Source organism: Vombatus ursinus, unplaced genomic scaffold, assembly GCF_900497805.2.
Source record: "Vombatus ursinus unplaced genomic scaffold, bare-nosed wombat genome assembly UNPS02014778.1, whole genome shotgun sequence".
Lineage (NCBI taxonomy): Eukaryota > Metazoa > Chordata > Mammalia > Diprotodontia > Vombatidae > Vombatus > Vombatus ursinus.
Genome location: NW_020954556.1, coordinates 55986533 through 56012459, shown reverse-complemented (window position 1 = coordinate 56012459; position 25927 = coordinate 55986533).

Below are 25927 nucleotides of genomic sequence, written 5' to 3'. Positions count from 1 at the left end.
TTTTTTTTTTCCACTGACATTGCCTTCAAGTCATAATCTATCAGTCTTCTGACTCATCACACAAACTGACACAAAGCCTAGTGAAAACTACCAGGAACCGAAAGTCAACCTTCAGCCCTGTCAATTTCTTCTCCATCAGGTTCTGCTAATTAAGTCAAATGTATTCTCAAAGAAGCCATGGAAAATCATGTTAATGGATGGGCTTTCTCTGCTGCTCGGGGTAAATGTGCAAATTAACTCCATTTTAGGAAAAAGGAGAGAAGATACATGATATTGGTTAACAACATCATTAATATATTCACAAACCTCCATCCATCATATCCTTTCCCTGAAAAGCAATTTGTATATCTCCTTTGGCCTCTCCTTTAGCATTGGCACTTTCTACATAAGTAGTTCCTCAAATCTATCATATTCTTAGTCACCTCTATTTTTTTTAAGGCTCTGGTATCTCATTTTGAATGTTTTGGTCATTATCTCAACTGCTTTTGCTTTGCATGTGTTCCAAATGTCAGGAGATTTGATGTATGCCTCCATCTGTAGCTCAGCTCTCAGTTCCTCTGGTTAGACTTCATTGTATATCATGTGGCATCTTATACTACACTCTACTGAACCTCATTGTTCATTGTCCCTGAAATAAACTTTTCATTATTATTGATCATCCCATCTAGCCATGCACCAGGTTTGCAGGCGATCCAGTGTAGACATCTCTCCATTTACCATCCACTGTTCCTTATCTCTACATTGGGAACAGTAATCCTCTGAACCCTAACTTCCAGAGACCTGTAAAGGCTCCCCAGTTAATCATTTCAGTTTTGGACTCTGTCTTGAGAATGATTAATGGGTTAGTGAGCGAAAACTAGCCTAATTCAGTATTTCTAGCTGGCCCACAACCTTAATTCATACACCATTCAGACATTTACTAGGGCCTATAGGGTGCAGTTATCTTGCCATTATCCTACTCCATGTACATTATTTATCATGTCTCTCCCCCCACCCCATTCCTTTTGCTTTCCCTCTAGAAACAAAAATCGAATAAAATACTACCATTGCTACTTGAAAGGGCATGATTACTAAGTATCCTTTGTGTCCACCCACTGTCCCTGTGTTTACTTGTTGTTGTTTTTGTTATCATTGCTGAGTTGTGTCTGACTCTTTGCTTAATCTCCAGTAAAGCTCCCTTCCCTGCCTGTAACTCCTCAATCTAATATTAACAGTTAATATTAATAGCTAGTATTTATATAGTACTTTAAGGTTTACAAAATGGTTTACATTTTTGTTCATTTGATCCTCAGGGACATAAAGCGGGTACCTGACTGAGCCCGGATTTGAACAGAGGTCTTCCTAACTCCGAGTCTGGCACCCTTTTTACCATGCCACCTAGCTTCCCATATGTGTTCTCTCTCCTATTAGAATGTAAGCCTGTTGAGGGAAGGGATTACCTGACTTTGACATTCTCAGGGCCTAACACAGTGCCCAACACATAGCAGTTACCTAATAAACGCTTGTTGACTGATTGGTTGAATAGAATATTATAATTTTGGTTTTACTACTAACTGGCTGTGGCAACCTTCTTGTGCCTCCTTATATTTATCCATAAAATGAAGGACTTGGGCTCACTAGTTCCTTACAGTTATAAAATGAGATGACTCTATTTGTGAAAGGCGTTAGGGAAGTACTGCCATATAAGGGGTGAGAATATTCAGGGGATTATTGGTGTTGGCTGTTTAAGAAAGCTTTCTTTTCCTATCTGGGCACTGGAGGAGGAAAGAGAGATGAGTGAACACTAACTCCCAGATGCTTCCAGGAGGTGGTCTGTACCCCTGCCTCCTAGTGGCTTGATCCAAGTTTCTAACAGCTCCCTCTGGGATTTGAAGGATAAAAGCATCTTATAATATGTTATAAATTTATCATATAGAATCATAGCTCTGGAACTGGAAGGAAACTCAAGAGGCCATGTGGTCCAACTTCTTCATTTTACAATGGAAGAAACTGAAGCCCAGGGAGTGTGAATTGATACCAAATTCTAGTACTTGGACCCAAGCCATGATTCCAGGCACTTTTTCCATTGTAAGAGGCATTGTATCTACAGATTGATTCTTGCCCCCATTTCCTATCAAGATTCTTATCTTATCTGACTCCTGTGGCCCAAAAGGAAAACATAATTTAAATGTAAATTAAAGTAAATTAAATAGAAATTTAATAATTAAAACAAATAATCTAAAATAATAATATTAAAATAAAATAACAAAAATTAATTTAATAGAAATTAAATGAATAATTATAATTAAAGTAAGTATAAATTAAAGTAAAAACTAAAAGCCAATAAAAAACACCAAATAGAAGATAGAGTTTTGTATGTAGAAGGTATTCACATGACCTTGTAGTTTATACCTGGTGGGCACACCATGAGGAACAGAAATGCTGAGGATTGGAAGGAATTAACTAAAACTGTGACTTAGAATTGTCAAAAATGTTACTATTTATCAATGAAGGGAGTATAAGATTATGCAGCAGATGTCTGAGAGGACCGCTGGTGATCTTTGGGCCCCAGATTTTTCTTGGGGATTGGCCAGGGAGTGGTGGCTGCATCTAGAGAGGTCAGAATGTTACTTAGGGCTAGAGAAGACTTTCCTGTGCTAATGGCCTCAGGGAACATTCATTCTCTTGGAAAAAGTAAAGTAATGAAATGAGTTTCAAGTTCTAAATTTGCTAGAAACAATAGCCACTTGAGAGTTATTTTTAAAAATCATTATTAGCTCTTAGTACTACCCTCATCCATTATAGAGTTACTCTGGTATATCTTCAAGGCATAGAAATTACCCTATGTTCTTGTAGGTGATTCAATTTGAGCACAAATCTTAGCAGATGTCACCAAATGAGGACGGTTTGTAGTATGGACCCAGTATTAGGTCAGTGTCCATTGTCTAGACGAGGACTAGTCTACAAAAGAACAAAGGGGCTAGTTACTAGAAAGGTTGCCATCAATTAATGTTTTTATTTTTTTATTTTGCTGTGTCAAACTCTGAAATAGGCAAAACCATCTCATGGGCTTCAGGCCTCTGTGGCCTCCTTCAGTTTCTGAAGGAACGGTGTCAAGGTATTGGAAAATGGAGTAGGTTCTTCCCTACCCCCTCCACTGATTAATTTAAGGCATTCGTTAAGTGCTACTTTTCTGGGATGAATTTTATGATGTTTTTGGAAGTTTCCCCAATCCCATAAAGATACAAATGATTAAGGGTGTTACATCAAGTAAAAGCATCTTATAGCTCTTAATCAAAAGGGCACAATATAAATAGTAAGAGCTATGTTAGATAAACAGAGGCTGTTGAAGATTGCTGGGTAGATTTTGCCTGTGTAAGAACATTTTATCTGGATTATTTTGATGTGTCTGTGATCTCATCAGTATGACTCCTCCCTCCATTGGTGTATATCTCAAGCCACCAATTCTTTCTCATTTTATGTGATTTTTGATACCCTTCCAGGCAGCTAGTGGCATAGGCACTGGGCTTGTAGTTAGAAAGACCTGAGTTCAAATATAGCCTCAGACACTTACTAAATGTGTGACTTTGGGCAAGTCACTTAATCTCTGTCTGTCTCAGTTTTCTCAACTATAAAATGAGGATAATAATAGTACCTACCTACAGGAGTTGTGAGGATCAAATGAGATAACATTTATAAAGCCCTTAGAACAGCATGTAGTAGGTACTTAAAAATGCCATATTCCTTTTCCTTTTTTCATTTCTTCCTTCTTCCCTTCCAAAAACTCTCCATAAAAGAGCTACCAACATTCTGGAGTCATTTGAATTCACAACTTTAGACATCTTTAAATCTTCCCCCCTCCATATCAATTAGTTGTCAAATCCTACCTCCATAAAATATCTTGATTCTGACTCCTTCCACCCACTCACATGGCCACCTCTGTAGTTCAGGCCTTCATCAGATTTTGTGTGGACTGCTGTTATATCCTTCTAACTGATCTGACTCAAGTCTTTCTTCTCTCCAATAGTCACTGAAATAGATGGTTTTTAAGAGCTACAACTTTTGTATTTTTCCTTGGAGAAATATCCACTAAAAAATACCGGGTTTCATGGTTGTGAAATACATATCAGATTTAAAAAAACAAAAAACAAAAAAAATTATAAGAAGGTGATTATTTGTCTAATTCAATTTGATTACCCAAAGTTTTGCTTGTATGTGTGCATTGTGTATATGTAGTTGCTTGGGTTCCCTGCCCCTGTTGCCTAACGCTTGTGCTATTATGATCATATATGGATCTACTCAGCTTCCTTAAATGGATGCCCACTGGACCATAAGATCATATATACTCTGTTCAGTTCTTAACACACAAATTGGGTATAGGCTCAGAAATGGACATTTAAAATAGGATTGCATAAGCTATTACATACTAAATAAAGCAGTTGTAGTTTCAACTCTTTAGGCATTTTGTGAATTAAGAAAAGAAATTTTGTAGAATGATAGGATCATAGATTTAGAACTTGATGGGACTTTAGAGGTCATTTAGTTCAATTACCTGATTTTACAGTGGTTGAAACTGAGACTCCAGAAGATTAAATTACTTGCTCAAAGTCACATGGGTAACAAGCATCAGATGGGACTAGTATAGTTTATAGTAATTATTCAGCTCTGTAGAAAAAGGGAAAAAATACAAATTTTTGCATGGACTAGCCAATTACAAAGAGAAACAGCTATCTATCTATCATCTATCTATCAATCTATCTATCTATCAATCTATCTATTTATCAATCCATCTATCTATCTATCAATCTATCTATCTATCATCTATCTATCTGCCTGCCTGTCTGTTCATTTATTTTATCAGTTAATCAATCTGTTTATTTATTTAGGTTCCTGGACTAGCCAAATACAAAGGTAAATAATATGTTTTTTGTATTTCCAAAGGGCTTCTTAACAACCTTAAACGTAATTTTATTTTTTTAGTTATTATTGTTAGTTTTTTTTATCTTTTGACTTCCACCATATTTATTTTTTTGTTTTCGACATTTACTTCCACAAGATTTTGAGTTCTAAATTTTCACCCCTCCTCGCCCCTCCCCCAACCCAAGATGGCATGCATTCTGAGTACCCCTTCCACTAGTCTGCCTTCCCTTCTATCTCTCCTTCCCCTTCTCTTAGCCCCTTCCCCTTCAATTTTCCTGTAGGGCAGGATAGATTTCTGTACCCCATTTCCTGTACTTCTTATTTCCCAGTTGCATGTGAAAACATTTTTTTTAAACATGTGTTTTTAAAACTTTGGGTTCCAAATTTTCTCCCTTCCTCCCTCCCCGCCCACCGTCATTGATAAGGTAAGCAACTAAATATAGATTATATATATGCAGTTATGCAAAACACTTCCATAGTAGACATGCTGTGAAAAACTAACTCTATTTCCCTTAGTCCTATCCTACCCCCCTCATTTCTTCTATTCTTTCTTTTGACCCTGACCCTCCTCAGAAGTACTTGCTTCTGATTACTCCCTTTCCCAATCTGCCCTTATCTCTATCATCCCCCTACTCCCTTGTCCCGTTCCTCCCCATTTTTCTATAGGGTAAGACAGATTTCCATACCCAATTGAGTGTGTATGTTATTCCCTCCTTAAGTCAAATTCTATAAGAATAAGATTCACTCATTCCCTCTCACCTTCCCCCATTTCCCCTCCACTGTAAGAGCCTTTTCTTTTCTGTTTTTTTTGTGAGATAATTTACCCCATTCTACCTCTCCCTTTCTCCTTCTCCTAGTATAATCCTCTCACACCCCTTAATTTTATTCTCCAGGTATGACCCCTTTATTTTCAGCTTACCCTGTGCCCTCTAACTATCTATATCTATATATACATACATATAATTTTTTCCCTTCCAACTACTCTAATACTGACAAAGGTCTCATGAGTTACAAATATCATCTTTCCATGCAGGAATGTAAACAGTTCAACCATAATAAGTCTCTTACAATTTTCTCTTTCCTGTTTACCTCTTCATGTTCCACTTGAGTCTTGTATTTGAAAATCAAATTTTCTATTCAGCTCTGGTCTTTTCATCAAGAATGCTTGAAAGTCCTCTATTTCACTGAATGACAATTTTTTCCCCTGCAGGATTATACTCAGTTTTGCTGGGTAGATGATTCTTGGTTGTAATCCTATCTCCTTTGCCTCCAGAATATTATATTCCATGCCCTGCAGTCCCTTAATGTAGAAGCAGCTAAATCTTGTGTTATCCTGATTGTGTTTCCACAACACTTAAATTATTTCTTTCTGGCTGCTTGTAATATTTTCTCCTTGACCTGGGAACTCTGGAATTTGGCTACCATATTCCTAGGAGTTTTCCTTTGGGGATCTCTTTCAGGAGGAGATTGGTGGATTCTTTCAATTTCTATTTTGCCCTCTGGTTCTAAAATATCAGGACAGTTTTCCTGGATAATTTCTTGAAAGATGATGTCTAGGCTCTTTTTTTGATCATGGCTTTCAGATAGTCCAATAATTTTTAAATTCTCTCTCTTGGATCTATTTTCCAGGTCAGTTGTTTTTCCAATGAGATATTTCATATTGTTTTCTAATTTTTCATTCTTTTCAATTTGTTTTACAGTGTCTTGATTTCTCATAAAGTCACTAGCTTCCAATTGCTCCATTCTAATTTTTAAGGAAGTATTTTCTTCAGTAAGCTTTTAGACTTCCTTTTCCATTTGGCCAATTTTGCTTTTTAGGGCACTCTTCTCCTCACTGGCTTTTTGGACCTCTTTTACCATTTGGGTTAGGCTACTTTTTAAGGTGTTATTTTCTTCAGTATTTTTTTGGGTCTCCTTTATCAAGCTGTTGACTTGTTTTTCATGATTTTCTTGCATCACTCTCAGTTTTTCCTCTACTTCTTTTACTTGCTTCTCAAAATCCCTTTTGAGCTCTTGCAAGGCCTGGGACTGATTCATATTCTTCTTGGAGGCTTTGGATTTAGGAGCTTTGGCTTCATTGTCTTCTTCTGGTTGTATGTTTTGATCTTCTTTGTCACCAAAGTAAGATAATATAGTCTGACTCTTTTTGCGCTGCTTACTTATGATCCCGGCCAGTTACTTGAGTTTTAAACTCTTTGTTAAGGTAAGAGTCTGCTTCCAATGTGGAGAATGTACTGTCCCAAGCTTTGGGGGTTTGTACAGCTGTTTTCAGAGATACTTCTAGGGACCTGTAAATTTTCAGTTCTTCCAAGGTGCTATGATAAGGGGTGATATGTTACCTCTCCACTGCCACAACAAGCTCCACCACACCAGTGTTCTTCCTCGCCCCAGGACTGCCCCTCAGAACTGTGACCCAGATGCAAGCACGGGCACAGCAAGAGATTCCTGCCTCAGCACTTGCAAAGAGATCCCTGCAATCCCCCTCTGATCAGCTACTTGATGCCCCCTCAGTCTATAGGCCAGAAGCTCAGGAAACAGCCATGGCCCCCGGGGGCTGAGACCTAGCTCCTTCTGTCACAGCAGTCACAGACTTTTCCCACTGACTTTCCAAGTTGTCTTTGGTGTTGGTGGGTTGAGAAGTCTGGAAACTGCCACAGCTGACTGCAATTCAGCCCTCTGAGGCCTGCTCCAGGTTTCCTGCAGCCTCCGTGTCCATGCCAAACCGCACTCCTCTCCCTGCCTAGTGCAATATACCTTTCTGATCAACCATCTAGGTTGTCTTGGGCTGGAAATTTGTTTCACTCTGTCTTTTTGTGGGTTCTGCTGCTTTAGAATTTGTTTACAGCCATTTTTATAGGTATTTGGAAGGGTTTGGGGAGAGAGCTCAAACAAGTCACTGCTTTCCCTCCGCCATCTTGGCTCTGCCCCCCTTAAACTTAATTTTAACAATAGTAAGGCAAGGAGTAGAATTGACCCTGCAAGAGGCAAGGGAGAGAGGAAGTAATACCCCTAACCTGGGAATTAACCTCACTTGTGCTTTGAGGAGAGTTAAAAAGCACTGAGGAAGAGACAGGCGTGTTGTTAATAGATATATTTAAAGGGAACAGGAATAGCCTTTTCTCTTGGCACCATGTTATAACTAAAGTACAGTGTATAAACCCAAAAGAGTGAAAGAGAATAGGGCAGGACCTTTGACATGAGGAGTCTGTACAAGTTTGGAGTCCTGGAGTTCCTAGGTGCCTTCTTTATATCAATATCTGGGTGCCCTCCTTCTGTGTCTTTTATACAAAAGGGGTCCCTGTGGGAAAGAGGGGTTGAATTGTCTTCTTGTTTGAGTTTCCTTCCCTAATGATTGTGTGTCCATGTCCACACTGGCAAACAGTTTAGGGGTTTGGGCACTTAAAAGACTGAGAGAGAATTGGCTGATTATTTGAGTGTCACTGGCTTAGCTATTCCTCCCTGCCTGATAGTATCTTTGAAAACCAATTCTCTTTTTCTCAGGGTGCTTCCCTGACAGTGTTGGAGACTATCACTTTATCAGAATTATCTCTCTGAGCAAAATCATCTCTTTTCTATCCAAGGTTAAACAAAGTGTGTTAGTGCTATACCTTTTCTCTTCTTTCAAGATAAAAGCAATCTGCACACCATACAAAAAGAGAAGGGAGAACACGTCTGTCTTGTTTCATTAAACTCTAAAGCCCTGAGGAACAATCACCATGTCTTTGGGGTAGGCTGTACATGAAATTTTAGCTGCTCAATAAATACTTTTAAGAAGAGGATCATCTGTCTCTGCTTGTAGTAGGGCATTGAACTTTATGACAGAAATGATTAGTTCCTTTTAATTCTATAATTTTACCACTATATATGTATATATATATATATATATCCACATCTATATGTATTTAAGGATCAGAGAACTTTCTGTGAGAGATCTGCCATCAGTAACAAATTACTTGGTCTTTGAGAAAACTGTCAGTTCAATCCTGGGCAATGTCTCCACTTTTTCTCCATCTATCCTTACCAGAGGAACAGCCATATTGATAGCCTCGTTAGTTAAGGTTGATCTCCTGGAAACTATTTCTTTTATGCCTATACTTCTCTTTTTACCCCTGACTATTTACTTCTTATCATTCAGGTATAGGGTAAATTATCCTTTTAGAGGTGCAATTTGATGGAGATGATTAACTGCTTGCAGGTGAATATATTTATAGACTCTAGTTCTCTCTCTCTCTCTCTCTCTCTCTCTCTCTCTCTCTCTCACTCACACACACACACGTATCAAGATAATTGCTAGACAATTTTGGAAAGTGTAGCTTCCAGGTGGCCATGTGCTTGGTATTTTGCCTGATGAATTTAGAATCCATTGAAACTTTCCCCAAAGTACTGAGACATCAGGGTAGTTATAGGATTTTGTGTTCTATTCCAGATGCCACATTTCAGCAAGAACATTGACAAACTGGAGTAGGTCCAGAAGAGGGTAACTGAAATGGTGAGATGTCTGGAGACCATGATGTGTGAAGACTGTTTAAGGGAAGTGAAGTTATTTATTTATCCTACCGAGAAGAAGACATAGAAGGGATATCATAGCTTTCTTCGAGTATTTGAAGTCAACAGGTAAAAGAGAGATCAGACTGATTCTTCTTTGTCCCATGCAGCAAAAATAGGGGCAATGAGTAAAGATGCTGAGAGGCAGATTTAGTCTTAATACTAGGAAAAAATGAAAAAAACCAAAAACCCCCCAAAATCCAACTTCTTAGAATGCAGAAGAATGGGCTTCCTTGGAAGGTAGTGTATTTCCCAACCCTGAAGGTCATCAAATAGAGACTGGATGGCTGCTTGTCAGGGCTATTGTAGATGGAATTCCTATTCAAGTATGAACAGGAATAGACAACCTATGAGAGTCATTGCAGCCTGGAGATTCTGATTCTGTCTGGACATTCTATATGGCTTTGACTTTTTGTTGTTGTTGTTGTTGTTGTTGTTATTGTACAGTTGTTCCAGTGCTGTCCAACTCTTTGAAACCCCATTTGGGGTTTTCTTGGCAGAGATACTGGAGTGATTTGCCACTTCTTTCTCCAGGTCATTTTTCAGATGAGGAAACTGAGGCAAACAGAGTTAAGTGACTTGCACAGGGTCACACAGCTAGTCAAGTGTCTGAGGCCAGATTTGAACTCAGGTAGATGAGTCTTCCTGCCTCTCTATCCACTGACTTTACTCAACATTTTAAAGTTAGAGAGTCAATAAACTTTTCCATGGAGAAAGCAGATGCAGGAAGAAAAAGAGATGAATACTTTCAACTATAAATTCCACAACATTTTTCAAAGGCAAGAGTTATTAAGATTCTATAGTTATGGCTTAGAAATGTGAACATAAGGTTGATGGACCCTGGGATAGGAAGAGTTCCAATAGGAATATTAGTATAGACATAGTAAGACTCTTTTTCTAGCAGTACTAATATACAACCTACAAATGTTGGTGCCTGCTGGTGCTTGGATAAAATTGATGAGGATCAGAAGCAGCATTGTACCATGGCAAGATTACTAACTCTGGAATATGGATCTCAGTTCACCTCCCCCCACTGCTACTCCCTGTGTTACCTTGAACAAGTCATTTAATGTTCATGATCTTTCTATTTCCACATCAATAAAATGAGGAGCTTGAACTAGATGGCCTTTCAATAATAGATCATTGATCCTGGGACTCACACTGGGAATTGCTTTTCTAGTACTAGGGAATAGGCTTACATGAATCTGCCCATATTTTTGTCTTCCTTGTGACCAATTATTTGGTCACAAGATGGCTAAAGTATGGTTAATAGTGGGTCTTGTGGCTCTAGAACAGAATAAGAATGAATGATTCACATAGGGAATGAACCCATGACTTTTGCCTTATTTTATATGGTTCTCTAATAAATGAATGAGTGCATACATGAGAAAGCATTTATTAAATGCTTAATATGTTCTAGACACTGTTAAAAAACACTGAAGATAGAAATACAAAGAAGCAGGATAATCTCTGCTCTTAATGAGCTTAAATTCTAATAGGGGAAGACAGCACATGAAAAGGAGAGCCTAGGGAAGGGCAGGGGACAGGGGACACACTTAGCCAAATGGTATAAAAATGCCCAGGGAGTGATGTGGAGACCCTCTTCTGGGCAAGATAAGGCAGTAAACAAAGCCCAGGGTTGTCCATGGGAAGTCTAAGGTTTGGTGGGATAGACATCAAAAAAAAAAATGAAGACAATAGCTGGCAGGCAGGAGGGTTGGTTTGAGCTAAGTAGACAAAAACACTGGCTTTCGTTTATCTACTCACCACCCATCTATTCACTAATGTGATCTGATTTCTAAACATCTTTTATTTGTGGAAGAAGTCTAGCATAGAGCCATGCACATAGCAGACAACATACATTTAATTCAATGCTTCAGGCTCCATACCTACATAACCACCCACATTACTGGCTCATATTTCTGATTTATTCATGATAATTGTATAAAATGGTCAGGTACAAAGTAAGGGAAACATGGTCAGACACCAGTTCATATGAAAAATAAAAACAAAAGCCGAAGTTTTAGTGCCCTGATAATTCAATATGAATCAGCAAAGTGATGTACCAGCTGGGAGAGGTAAAGATATCTTAGGCTGCTTAAGTATCCAGAGCAAAGAAGCTGAGAGTGCCATTGTTCTTTTTTCCTCTGATATTATTTAGAAGGATGTTGTCCAGTTCTGGGTAACACCTTATTGACCAGATATTGATAAATTGGAGTGTACCCGAAGGAGTGGCACCAGGATGGTGAGGAGATACTGAAAACTATGCAATGTAAGAATTGGTTAAGGGAAATAAGGATGCTTGGGTTGGAGAAAAGAAGTTCAAAGGTACACATGATAGCTATCTTTGAGTATTTCGATGGTTATCACGTGAAAAAGAGCTCAGACTTTTTCCTTTGTCCCAGAAGACAGAACTAGGGACAACTGGGAGAAGCTTCAGGCAGCCAGATTTTAGCCTGATGTAAAGAAAACTTCTTATAATTGGAACTGTCTGAAAGTCGAGCTGCTTTACTAGTTACTGAGTTCCCTGTCATAGAAGGTTGTCCGGTGGAAGCTGGATGGCTGTTGCTGCTCAACTTGATCCAATCCTTCTAGCCAATCAGCTGCCAAGTCTTGTTGATTCTACCTTCACAACATCTCACATCTGTGCCTTTCGGGCTCATGTCCACCACCCTTGTTCAGACCTGAATAACCTTTTATTTGGACTATCTCAACAACCTTTGAATAGGACTCCTAGACGCCAGTCTCATCCTTCTTCAATCTGTCTTACACACGGCTGAGAAATAATGTTCCTAAAAGACAGAGGCAACTGACTATGTCTCTTCTCTCTTGAGAATTCTCCATTGGTCTCTATGGCCCTTATGCTCAGAGACCTAGAACTCCTTGGCTTGGCATTTAAGGCCCTTCACAATGTTGCTGCAGCCTACCTTCCCAGACCCATTTCACATTACTGCCCACCCCACCAAACACTGTCTTTTCCACAAACTGGCCTGCTTGTTATTCCCTGAATGGAAGTGTTGCCCACTTTCATGACTTTGTTGCCCATGCTTCTTCTATACTCCTTTTTCATCTCCACTTCTTAACATGTCTAATTTAATTCAAGGTTCAGTTCATGTGCAACTTCCTATTGGAAATGTTTCCTGATCCTCCTATTTCTGTTTTGTGTCTCAAACTAGCCTGTATATACTCTTCTGCTTACATGTTATTTCCTTCTAGTAATATATAAACTCTTTGAAGGAAGGGTCTGCTTTTTGTTTCATCTTTGTTATAACAACTAGCATTTACATAGTGCTTTAAGATTTACAAAGTACTTTATATATGTTATTCATTTTATGCTCAAACCCTTTGAGGTAGGTGCTATTACTCTCCCCATTTGACAGATAAGGAAACTGGGGCACTGAAGAGTCAAGTGACTTGCTCAGGGTCACACAGCAGTAACTATATGAGGTAACGTTTGAACTCAGATCTTCCTAACTCCAAGTCTTGTGTTCTAGTGCCATCTAGCTGTTTGTGGCTTCATATCTCCAGCGTCTTGCAAATAGTAAGCACTTAATAAATGTTTATTGGATTGCATTGTTGGATTGTGTTAATTATATATAAAGCAATGTTCTTGGATCTGGGCATACAAAGGAAAAAATGAAAGAGTCCATGGCCTTAAGGAGCTTATGTATTAATAGAGAAATATACCATGTACACAGATAAGTGGCTTGAGGAGAAAGAAAATACTAAAAAATAAAAAAAATAAGGTGGTCGATAAAGCCTACTTGTAGGGGGCAGTTAGTACTTAAGCTGAACCATGAGGAAAGCTAGGGATTCTAAAAGGAGATGAGGAGGAAGTGCATTCCAGGCAAGAGAGAGAGACAACTTTTGTGAAGGCAGGGAGAGCAGAGACGGAATATTGAGTCTGGGGAATAGCTAGTAGTCCTCTCTGCTTAGAATTCAACATTCATGTGACAAATGATAATTATTAAATGTCAACCATATGTAAAGTATTAGAGTAGGTGGTGAGTATACAAAGAAAAAAAATTAGACCTTATGCTCAAAGTGTTTACATTTTACTGGAGTACAACATGTAGATTAGATAGCTAGCTAGCTAGGCAGGTAGATGGGTAGATGGATAGGTAGATAGTAGATAGATAAATAGATAGACAGATAAATGCATAGATAGGTAGAGAAATAGTAGATGGATAGATAAATGGGTAGATAAATGAACAAATAGATGCAAAGATAGGGAAGGGGAGAGAGAGGATAAGAGAGCAAGAGAGAGAGAGAGAAAGAGAGAGAGAGAGAGAGAGAGAGAGAGAGAATTTATTAAATATTCATTACGCTCCAGGAGTGAGCCAAGTACTGTGGATGCAAATACAAAAAGCCAGACAGTCCTCATCTTCAAGAAATTTACATTTTATGGAGAACAGACAGAACTTAAAAAGGAATTGGAAAGGGAAGGCAGTCAGTGTATGTGGAGGCATTGTGGAAATTGGAGGCGGAGGAGGAGTTTGGAGAGAGTCCAAGAGAAAGTGAATAAAACACAATTGGAGTCCTTCCTAAAATGATGGTCCCAGGGAGGGAGGCACCAATGAAGAGAGGAGAATCTCAGAGTAGAAGTTTCTTGAGGAGGGGAAGGAGGAGGAATGCTAAAAGACTTAACTCCTCAGCTTGGTATTTACGATCTTCTGAGACTATATCATATAATATCATATCATATCATATATCATATCATATCATGTCATGTTGTGTTGTGTTATATTATACGATGCTGTATTATACTATATTATATTAATTATATTCACTGCCCCATCAAACACTCTCCTTCCAAAGAGAATTCAGGTGAGGTTGGATTCAGTTTAGTGAATACAAATATATACAAAGTCATTCTGGAGGAGGACAGGGAACTGTTAACTGTGGTGGGGAAGGGGCACAATTTGAGCTCTGCCTTGAAAGGAGGTACAGATTCATCAGGCAAAGGTGAAGAGAGATAGCATTCTACTGTGGAGAATGAGTGGTCTGTGTAAAGGCGTGGAGGAGTATATAGAATGTCAGGCCTTGCCAGCAGGAAGTCGGTGAATTTCTCTGGAAAGTAGGATGCACCAGGGGAAGTAAGATAGGCTAAGTCTGAGAAGGCAGGTTGGCATCCTGTGAACAGCTTTAAATGTCAGAGTCACTTGCATCTTATCCTAAAGGCAACAGGGATTCACTGGAGTTTCTTGAGCAGGGCAGCAGCATCAGCATCAGCATCATTCTTGTTTTTTTTTTTTTTTTTTAAGAATATCATCTTGGTAGCTTTGTGTAGAATGGACTGGGAGAGGAGAGGCTTGCGGCACAAAGACAAGGTAATAAGAGGCTCTTTCAGTAGTCCAGGCAAGAGGTGATGAGGGACTGAATTTGGGTGATGACTGTATGAGTAGAGAGAAAGGAAAGAAGGCAAGATATGCTAGGAAGGTAGAATTGACAAGCTTTAGCCAAGAAAAAAGGAGGGGAAAGAAATTTACTGATAATTTTATTATATATTTAAAAGGAATAGCAAGTTGTGCATAATAGATTTGCAGTTTCAAGTGCAATCTTTTTTTAAAAATTCTATTATGTAATGGAAATGCTTTATTCCTTAAATTAAAAATAAAATTAATTTAAAAATTTTTTTAAAGAAATTCATTGGATATAGTAGTGGGATGGGGGCAGAGGGAAAATGAGGTAGCACTTACTGAGATGTGGATGATAGGAATATCGAAAGTTAGGGAATGGGATAAATTTTGGGGGTCAGATAATGAATTCTGTTTTGACATGTTGATTTTTGAGGGATGTATGAAGATTCAGGTGGAAATTGCTCTAGTCAGTCTCTAGTCAGGGCATTGCAAGATAGGAACTCTATATAGATCTGGGAGTGATCTCCATAGAGACAATTGAATCCATGGAAGAAAAAGAAATGTAAAGAGAGAGCAGAGGGCTCAGGATGGAGCAGGAAGAAAACCAGGAGAGGCCAGAAACCAAGGGAGGGATGGGTGACAGTGACAAGAACTGCAGAGATATCAAAGAGGATGGGAACTGAGAAAAGGCCACTTGATTTAGCCGTTAAGAAATCCTTGGGCATCTAATAAAGAACATTTCAGCTGAGTAGCTGGATCAGAATATAGGTTGCAAGGGGGAAGTTAGGAAGAGAAAGAAAAGAATGTATATAATTATTTTCCTTCCAGCAATTTAGGTACAAAATTGATCTGGTGTGCTGGAGCAGGGATTCTTGCTCATGTTTAGGTTGGCCTGGATGGCTTCCCTTCCGGCTCTGGGCTCTATGATTCTATGAGTCATTGACATTTATGAACTTGCAACTTTATGGCCACGTCTTGAGCTCATTTCCTGACCTCATAAACCTGGCCGGTGTGAACTTAAGCCTGTTTAACAAGTTTCAACATGAACTGAAATGTATCTTTTCCCCAGAAGCCTCTATCTAGTTCCTGCCATTTCTCAGCTACACATTGCTGAGAGGTTTGTCATTTGCTCTTTCACCTGCCAAGACTGAGTGAGAAGGCCTTGGCCCAAAGTGCTGAAAATTGGCGCTGAACTAAAATGGATACTTTTCATTCTCCTTCTGAGTTTCCCCAGTGGCCAAGAGTTTATATGTGTCTCAGGCCTGGATGAATTGGCTTAAAGTTTGGGAAATCATTCCTTAGGTAATCTAGTACTTTGAGGAAACATAATCAGTATTCAATTGCAATATGTTCAAGGATACTCATTTTATATAATAGGTGAGTTCCTAGAAAGTGATATGTAGGAAAAATTTTATAAACAGAATCATTTGAAAATGAAACAAGGATTTTAAGTAATACTGTTGTAGATCCTTTTGTAAAGCAAATAATTTTTAGATGAAAGCAGATTTTTGACATATTAGATTTGCTTAAAGCAAGAGTTCTTAACTTGGAGACCCTGATGGATCCTCATGCCGTCCATGGACTTGATTGGGAAAAAAAAAAATACATATCTTTATTTTTATTAACCTTTAGCTAAAATTTAGCATTTTCTTCAACTATTTAAGAACATTATTCTGAGACACGGTCCATCAGTTTTACTAGTGGCCAAAGGGATTCATAAACACAAAACGTTAGGAACTTCTGGCTTAAAGTAAAAAATGCTTTATAATCATGATGACAATCTGATAGTTAATACATCTTTTCTCACCTCTGAGCCAATACTAACACTATAAAAATAAGAACCAGCATTTATAAGGTACTTTAAAGTTTACAAAACACCTTATATACACTGTCTCATTAGAGCCCCCAAATAACCCCTTAATACTTACAGGTGTTATCATCTCCATTTTAGAGAGCTAACTTTGGCATAGTCAGTGAAAGTTAGGAAAACATGGGTTCAAATCCTTTCCCCTATTGATCATGTAAATCATATAAACTCACAATGATCCAGGCAGCTCTTTAAGACTATATGTTGCAGAACTACTTGCTATTCTGCATCAGTGGAAGGAGTTCCCATATTCAAAATTGCTCATATTGATAAAGTAACAGATCAGCATTTAAAAAAAAAAACACCACAAAAACATATTTTACATTTGAAGAAACTGAGACTGAGACATATTGCTGACTTGCCAATGATCACATTTTTAGTAAGTGTCAGAGCAGAATTTCAACCCAGCTGTTCCTGACTCCAAGTCTAACATTCTATTCATATTATATGGTTTATAATTTTCATGTAAACAAATACAATTTGTGAGCTTTCATCTTGGTGATGAATACTAATATGACAAGTTGTAGTGAACCTGAGTAGTTATCACTTTGAGGGTTCAGCTATCTAATTAAAAATTTGAGTGTCAAATCCATTTCTAGTGACGGATTGTTTTTTTTTTATTATGATTATCTAGCCACTAGAGGGGAGTATTAGCTTTGGAATTACCAACCACCATACACAGCTTCATGCTGGAGGAGCTCTTTCTGAAGCACAAAGCATTTCTGAAGATGAAGTAAATAAGAACATTTGTTTAGTTTGCTTGGCATGGTAGGCAACACAATAGTTCAAATTATTTTCTTCGTTATGTCAGCTGCAACATATATAATACAGGAGAATCCCCAGGCCATATGTCCATGGGTGGTATCTATGGATAGCTCAGCCAGGCCTAAGTTGAAAATTGGAAATGAAACAGTAATGTTTGAATTAAGGTAAAAAGGAGAAGAGGAATATAATGTACACTGAAGTTTCCAGTGCAAATTACCTTTTTCCCCTCTTTCCTTTCCTATGAAACCACAAGAACTAAAAATTAGAATACTGATCCCTTATACAATAAATCCCTTAAGGTTGAGTTAGATCTGTTCTGGGATACTTCAGGATCTTGTCTCAACTGAGGACAGGTCTCATGTTATAACCTCTATACAGATGATTTCCAGGTCTATATATCCAGTCCTAGACTATCTCCTGAACTACAGTCCTAAAGCAGCAGGTCCCTTTTGGATATCTTGAACTGTATGATCTGTTGTCATGTCATACTCAACATATTTCAACTGGAACTTATTCTTGTTGTTGTTGTTCAATTGCATCCAACTCTCTGTGACCCCATTTGGGGTTTTCTGGCAAAGATACTGGAGTGGTTCTCCATTTCCTTCTTCAGCTCATTTTATAGTTGAGAAAACTGAGGCAAATAGGCTTAAGTGACTTGCCCCAGGTCCCACAGCTAGTAAGTATCTGAGGCCAGATTTGAACTCAAGTCTCCCTGACTCCAGGCCCAGTGCTCCATCTACTGTGCCACCTAGATGCCCATTGTCACTAGAACTCATTATCTTTTCTCTAAATGTGCTCCTCTTCTGAATTTCTCTGTTACTGTTGAAGATGTTGTTATCTTCCTTCTAAAACAGGGTTGCAATATTGGTGTAATTTTCTGTGCTTCATTTTCTCTCAACTCACATATTCAATCCATTGACAAATCTTATCACTTCCACTCAGAATTTATATTGGTAAAATCCTCTCTCTCTCCCTCTCTCTCTCTCCATATATGTCCTATGACAGAAACCCTTGCTCCAATGTGTGACAATCTGCTTTGTGCCTCATGGAGTGGAATATTTGGTCCCTAATTGTTTCTGTTACTAATGTGGACTGAGAGGGTGACTTTATTATAGAAGCACCTTTTGGATATGTAAGCTGTGGACACTGCTTGATTATCATACGTAGTTTTATGTGTCTAAACATCTAACAAATATAGATGAAGTATTTTTTAAAACCACTACAAAAAATGCCTAGTAAAAGATAACTATTATATTTTCTGGCCAAAGCTGCAATATAAATTCTGAGTCTGGTTTCAGATGAATCATAAAAGCAAAAAAAAAAAAATTAAAAGTCATGAAAGTGGGGGAGAGTGGAGCTTGGATTCTCTTGTAAGTCTAGTGGAAAATTAATCTTATAAAATAAGGTGGTGCCAAAAGAGAATTTTCAAGACCTCAGATGCATGAATACGAAACGTTACATTTTCCAGCAGTGTATTTTCTTATCTGATCAGACTCATGAGTAAAGTGATCATTATTCAACAATAATGGCTGACAAAGGAATACATTTTTCTATTTTTAATCACTTCTTGGGGTTTCAAAAGCAGAGTGTAAGTGTTGGAATGTGTCATCTTGTAATGCAGGACTGCATCCCATAGAAAATGCAGTGCTAGCCGGGAATTCCTGAGGGAAATTATCCTGCAATGCTAGAACTGGAATGGACCTTAAAGCATATGTACTGCAATTACCTACTTTTATGGGTAAGGAAACTGTGGCCCAGAGAGGTTAGATGATTTGTCCAAGGTCCCATATGTTGTAGGGTTGAAAGTAAATAACATCTGCGTGCAATGAGCCTGCTCCCCACATATAGGCATGGGGGTGTCATTGTGTGGCTCAGAGGGAGGCTAGTATTCTAGTGCCTTCCCCCCTTCCTTCTCCAAGGAAAACTTTAATTCCTGCTAAGAGGGGAAGCAGGAGGCTGGGACCAGAAGCTTGGCCCCTCTGCCCTCCTCAGAGATAGGAAATACTGGGCTAGAAGTATACCTATCTGCTTCCTTAAATATTATTAATCTAGAGTATATAGTTTTTAGAGTCAAGCTAAACTTCTGATTGCTGTTCACTAATTGGGGAAAGGAGGACCCAAACTTTATATCCAAGGCTTGACTACCTTCCCACCAATACCAGTTCTGTAAAGAACACACACATAACAAAAGGCAAAGGAATCCATTTATCCAAGTTATTAGCAAAACAGAAATCAGAGAAAATACACACATGGAAGACATACCAGACAATACAGTGAAGGAGCTTTCCCATTGGGAGCAAAATGAACTCAGTTCAACCAAGAGACAGAGTCCCAGGTCTCACCCAAGAGGAAATTCCCTGAAGTCTCTATATTAGCAAGCTGGGGCTAGGGACATAGTGGAGGCTGCTAGCTTCTCTCATGTTGCCTTCTTCCCAGAGTCTTACTCTCCCTTCAGCAGCCTCAAGTATGGTTCAGCCTGAAGGATGGTTCCATCTTCCATTTTTTTCTCTTGAAGCTGGGAGCCAGAAGTACCTGAAGGAACTGCGGAACTTAAAGAGACTAATGAGCCTGAAGAGATTTCTATGACCTCAGAAGAAGGAAGAGCCTGAACCTCTCCTCTCTCTCTTACTAACCCTGTCTCTCCCCCACCCCCTCACCCCATGCAGTCATGGGACACTGATTTCCACCAATTAGGAGAGGGTCCTATGTCAATGGGCTTTGGGACTTGGAACTTTGGGATAAGACACACACACACACACACACACACACACACACACACACACACAGAGTAATCTCACAGGAAAGGTAATGGCAGCTACCTGATGAAATCAAGAAAGGCCTTGTGTAGAAGGTGACACAAGCTGAACTCTGAATGAAGTTAGAGATTCTATGAGGAAGAGGTGAGGTGGGAGGGCATTCCAAGGCATGGGACCAACTAGTATAAAGTCATGGACCTGTAATGTGGTATGAGAAACTGAAAGTAGGTTTGTTTAACTGAAATATGGAATGTGAATTTAAATCTGAGTATTTCCTCCTTAACCTCTGTAGGCCACTGTTTCTGCCATGGACTAGGTGACTTCCAACTTTACAGTGCCCTATTAAAGGAATTTTTATTTCTTGCACATAGAAAGGGTACTAACACCATTTGAATTCTAAGTGTCAACTAACATTTGGAGGGTATTTTGATGTCAGGGTTAAGAGTCTAAAAGTCATCCTGTATAGGTGACCATTTATTCTGCCAATGTGCAATATATTTGAATTTTTAAAATTTTTGACTTAGAAACAAAAGCAAAAAACAGTTCCATATACTTAGAATGGAGCACCTAGGTGGCTCAGTGGATAGAGCTCTAGCTCTGGGGTCAGGAGAACCTGAGTTCAAAATGAACCTCAGACACTTAGTAGCTGTGTGATCCTGGGCAAGTCACTTAACCACATTTGCCTCAGTTTCCTTATCTGTAAAATGAGCTAGAGAAGGAAACGGCATACCACTCCAGTGTCTTTGCCAAGAAAAACCCAAATGGGGTCACATAGAGTCAGACAAGACTGAAAAAAATGACTGAACAACAATATACTTAGAATACCAAAAGAGGATTCTCTATGATACTGTGAATCTCCATTTCATGCCACTTGCTCAGTACTAATATTTGCACTTTAATTTCTTTTGGAACTTTCATTATTCTTTGACTAATTTTGGCCTTTGCCATCTGGGACCCAGAATTGGAATTTTCTCAATAGACTGGTGGAAGCCAATGAGTGATGCCCTTTATGCTACGAAAGTAGAATGGATGAGAATTGTTATATGGTTGGCTATGGGGAGAGAATAAGAATGATGCTGAAACTATGGACCTGGTCACCTGGGAAGAGAGAAGTAAAGGATTCTGTTCACATTTCCCTTGTTTTTATTTTTAAAATTTGGACTCTTTCTCTACAGTCTGTCCTTGGGAGAATAAAAAGAGCTTGATGGATTTTGGGGTTGGGATAAGGTTGGAGTGGAGCGGGGAGGAAAATGGCACAGAAAAAAACATTCTGAAGAACTCTGGATTTATGGCCAATGGTGATAGAGGAACCTCATCTTTGCATTCTTTTGGTCCTACACTCCCGCCATATAGGTTTCCTGGGAGCTTATGGCCTAAAGATTTACCAACTCCTCACTCCCAGGAATTGAGGCAAAGCTGACACTGGGACCCTGGAAATGATTTGTTTTAAGGCAATTCAGCATGCTCCCCTAAAATTAGACCCACAGTCAGGGCCTGTGGGAAGGCCTCAAGCTAGGAAGCTAGCTTCTGGGAGACAGAGAAGACAAGCAGTTTGCTCCAGCCTGTTCCTAGAAAGAGAGGATGACAAACTCTTCTTATTCCTCCCTACTCCCCCCCCTCTTTAAGGTCACCCTGGTCCTCCAGTAATATTTGTTTTGGTTGCATAAAAGTAATACCAATTACCATCATTTACATGAACTGTTTACCACATATGCCTAATTGCTGTGCAACACAGTAATGATTATGCATCTTATTTGAAATGTCAGATTTACTTGGTGATCAAATAAACTTGTAACAACATTAAACTGATCCTTGAATGTATGCTAACTCCTAGTTATCCTCTCCTAAGTGAAAAGAATGAGAAGGAACACCCACTCCTATGAGCCCTGTCACCTCTCCTTGAGCCTCAGCTGCCAGATTTCAGACAAGTTTGAGAAATCCATTAACATCACAAAATAGGACTGCCATAGGGTAATGAGAAGAGGACATTTGGGTACATGCAATAGGAACTGTCTGCTGATAGGAGGTTATTGTAGTAGTTAAGGCAGCTTGTAAATTGACAAGCTCAGGGCGGGACTACTTGTGACATTTTTGGTTCCCATAGTTCTTGGGGCTTTGCAAGCTGTTCTTTGAGAATGCAGTAGGATCCCAGGTAGATCCAGGTTTGAATGACCCTGGGAAAACCTTCCTTTTTCAAAAGGTAACAGCACTTCAACCCTAACAAAGTAGAGGAGCACAACTTTCATGGTATTATAAAAAGAGCACTGCTCTTGGAGGTAAAAGATCTGAATTTGAATACCAGTTTTGCTACTTACTGGTCCTGTGATCTTGGGCTCAGTTCAAGTGTCCTCTCCAACACAAGATATTTTTTGATTCTATCAGTCCCCTCTGCCCTCCCCATGACATTACTTTGTGCGTGGATATTGTAGTTACTCTTATGTGCATGTAACTTCAATGAACTTTGTTTTCCTCAACTGTGTAGTGGGGATAATAATAATTTCACCATCTACATTGGAGGGTTAGCCATAGGATTATGTATTTAGAGCTGTGAGAGACCTTAGAAGCCATCTAATCTAACCCCACCATTTTACAGATGAGAAAGCAGACTTGGAGAATTTGTGATTTATCTTAGATTAGACAGGTAATCAGTGGCACAATTTGAATTTGAATGACTTCAATTTCATTGTTTTATACTATACCAGCCTGCCTTTATGGGGAGGGTAAAATGAGACAGTGTATGTAAAGTGTGTCATAAATCTAAGTATTTACCAGCATGATCTTTCTTAATCGGTCTTCCAGAAAATAGTAGAGGATTTTTATTCCTATTACCTGAAAATTATCCTAAACAAGAAACAGGAAGGATTGCTTAACAGAAAATAGAGATATAAGATCATTAGGTAAACTGTGGTGTTTAATCAGGTAATTGAAGAATTTGAGTGCTAGGGATTTTATAGGTTAGTAAAACTGACTTATCATCAAATAGCCTTTAAGAAAAAAAAAGCCAACTGATCTGTTTAGTCAGTCAACTAGCATTTATTAAACTCCTACCATGTGCCAAGCACTGGGCTAATGGTTAAGGATACAAAAAAAGACAACAAGAGTCCCTGCTCTCAAAGAACTCACAGTTTGATATCTAGTCAATTGGTGTCAAAGACACAGTTAATGGTTGGGCCTTTGGCAATCAGAAGGAGTTAGTTTGTTCATTGCATAAGGCAAAGAGCAGTGCAATGATGGAACCAGGACTGGAAATAAATGCAATGGTTGTCAAAAGACAAGAAAACAGTTGATGCTTGAGATCAGAGACAGGCAGTTGCCAGGCCAATGTCATGGGACCAGTAGTGGATGAGTTCAGATTGGGTTGGATTGTTGAATGGCATGATTAGGCAGCATTACAAGCCCTGTGATCATGTTCAAATGACTTCACCTCTGTAAGTCTCATTTTCTTCATCTATGGAATGGGATAAATAATCTTACGTGGCTATTCATAGGATTGTCATAGGCACTGAGAAAAGAACAAAGCAATGAGATCCACCAAAGGGTTAGGAAAACCAGCAACAACAAACAAACAGATCAGGACAGGAACAGGGCTATCCCTTGCATGACGGCTTGCTATTTTCTAGCTTAACATATCAGAGGCTACTTGTCAAGTTCCCTTCTCCTTCTTAAAGAGGCAAGTCTTTCAGAAACACCATAAGTGAAAAGAATAGCACATTATGACTTTAAACCAATAAAAGGATCATAAAATTGAGAGCCATGTTTATAAAGTGGGAGCAATTTTGAGATCTTTTGATTTTTTTTGGGGGGAGGTCTTTTTTATTTCCAACTCAATTCTATTTAAGGTTAAATCCACTGCATTGAAAATATGAATTGCAGTCTTAAGAAAAGACAAATGTGAATAACACATTAGAGACACTTGTTTGATATGGAAGTTTTGATATGGAAGATCTGCGCCTATGATAGGAGAACTTTAGGTGCTATTAAAATCACCATATGAGACAGGTACATCTTACAAATGCCAACTGGATGAATAGTTTTGATAGACTGGTTCACTAACAATAAATATCGAATTGTTGAAAGTTTCCTGGAGAGGGAAGCCTACTGTTATCTGGACTTCCTGCAGAGCTACACAGTAAGAGAATGAAAACTGAGTCAGATACTCAGTTCATGGGGAAGAGAGATAATAATAACTCACAATTCTACAAACTCCCCAATTTCAGCAACTGGGCTGAAACTGAAAGGTGCTTGCTGCTCTGATTCTTACATTCATTTGTCATGAGGGCATGGTTCTGAGCCAGGTGTTTAACATTAGCACTAATAGTAACAAAGGATGCTTCATCATCCAAAGGCTGCAGATGAGATATCCCTCCTACAAGGACGGTACAAGGGAAGTGGCTAATCCTTAATGTTTTGTGAGGCTGTTGGCTTTCAAGATAATGGCATCATTTTTCAGCATTTGTTATCTAGCAAAACTAGCATTTGTTATCTTATGAACTGAGAGAAATGATTATTTCTCTCTCCTATTAATATAAAACTATTAAAATTTGAGAGACTCCAGCTTTTTCCCCTGTTGTGTTTCCTTGTCTAATCTCTCAAGAACAGGGATGATGGAAGACAGGATTAATGTTCTCCTCTTCTAGGTATTGCTTCTTCACCCAAATAGATCAGACTTCTGATCTAAGGTGAAACTCCCTTCTGCTTAGGCTTGGGTGAGGGATAAATTCTTTGAATAGATTGCTCAAGGCTGGGGGTAACTTAGAAGTAAATTATGTAATCAAAGTTCAGGTCTAGCCCTCCATTGTAATTTTCATTCTATGATAAATTCTTAACCAGTCAGAGTTGATTACCATCCTTGGGAACACTGCCTTTCAATGGGCATATAAGCCATGAGCCCGCCACCTTGATTGTCTTTGATCTAAGAGAGAGATGGCCAAATGACCATCACTTTATTAATAAACATGCTAACATTATTAATAAAATGATTAAATTACCCAGAAATTATGTCTCTCGAAACATTTTAATTGCCACAAAACTATACACATTGATTGTGAAAGCTAGTTATAGCTTTTCTTCATTCCAGGAACAGAGAACATGAACATCAACAGAATACCTGTGTAAGAGGTGGAATTGGCCAAATGAGGACCCAACCCTGAAAGCATATGTGGTGGGCTTCGCCTACTGGCGATGCACGAAAAACTTGCTTCCAGAAAAGCACAACTAAGGGTCCTGCCCTTCACTTCATTGTATGTGTAGCTATTTTAGGACTGGTTTCTGTCTGCCTACTGTGAAGTAAAGAAAAGGCTCTGGATGGGCTGCTGAATTAGAACTAAGTATGTATAGAAAAGGCACTCAACAGCTAGATCAAGCTCTCTTGGTGGCACTCAAGAGAAGATATACTTAGCATCTGGGTGGGGAGGGAACAATGTGGCCTTGAACAAACCTTACTTTTGTTTTTCTGTCTGTTGTGTCTCATTATTTCCTGCTCTTAGGTAAATGAATATAGGAGATAGAATGGACTAGATGTTCCCAAACTTATTTGGTCTACTGCCTCCTTTAAAAAATTACTCAGCACCCCACTGGAAATGTACTTTCTTTAGCCCTTTAATGATTTAAAAAAAAATTTGTGCCATTTCAAAAACATGTAATATATGTATATACACATATTAAATGTATCAAATTTAATAATTTATTGTAAATTTGTGATTTTTTTCCTTCATTGAAATTTTGATGACACAATA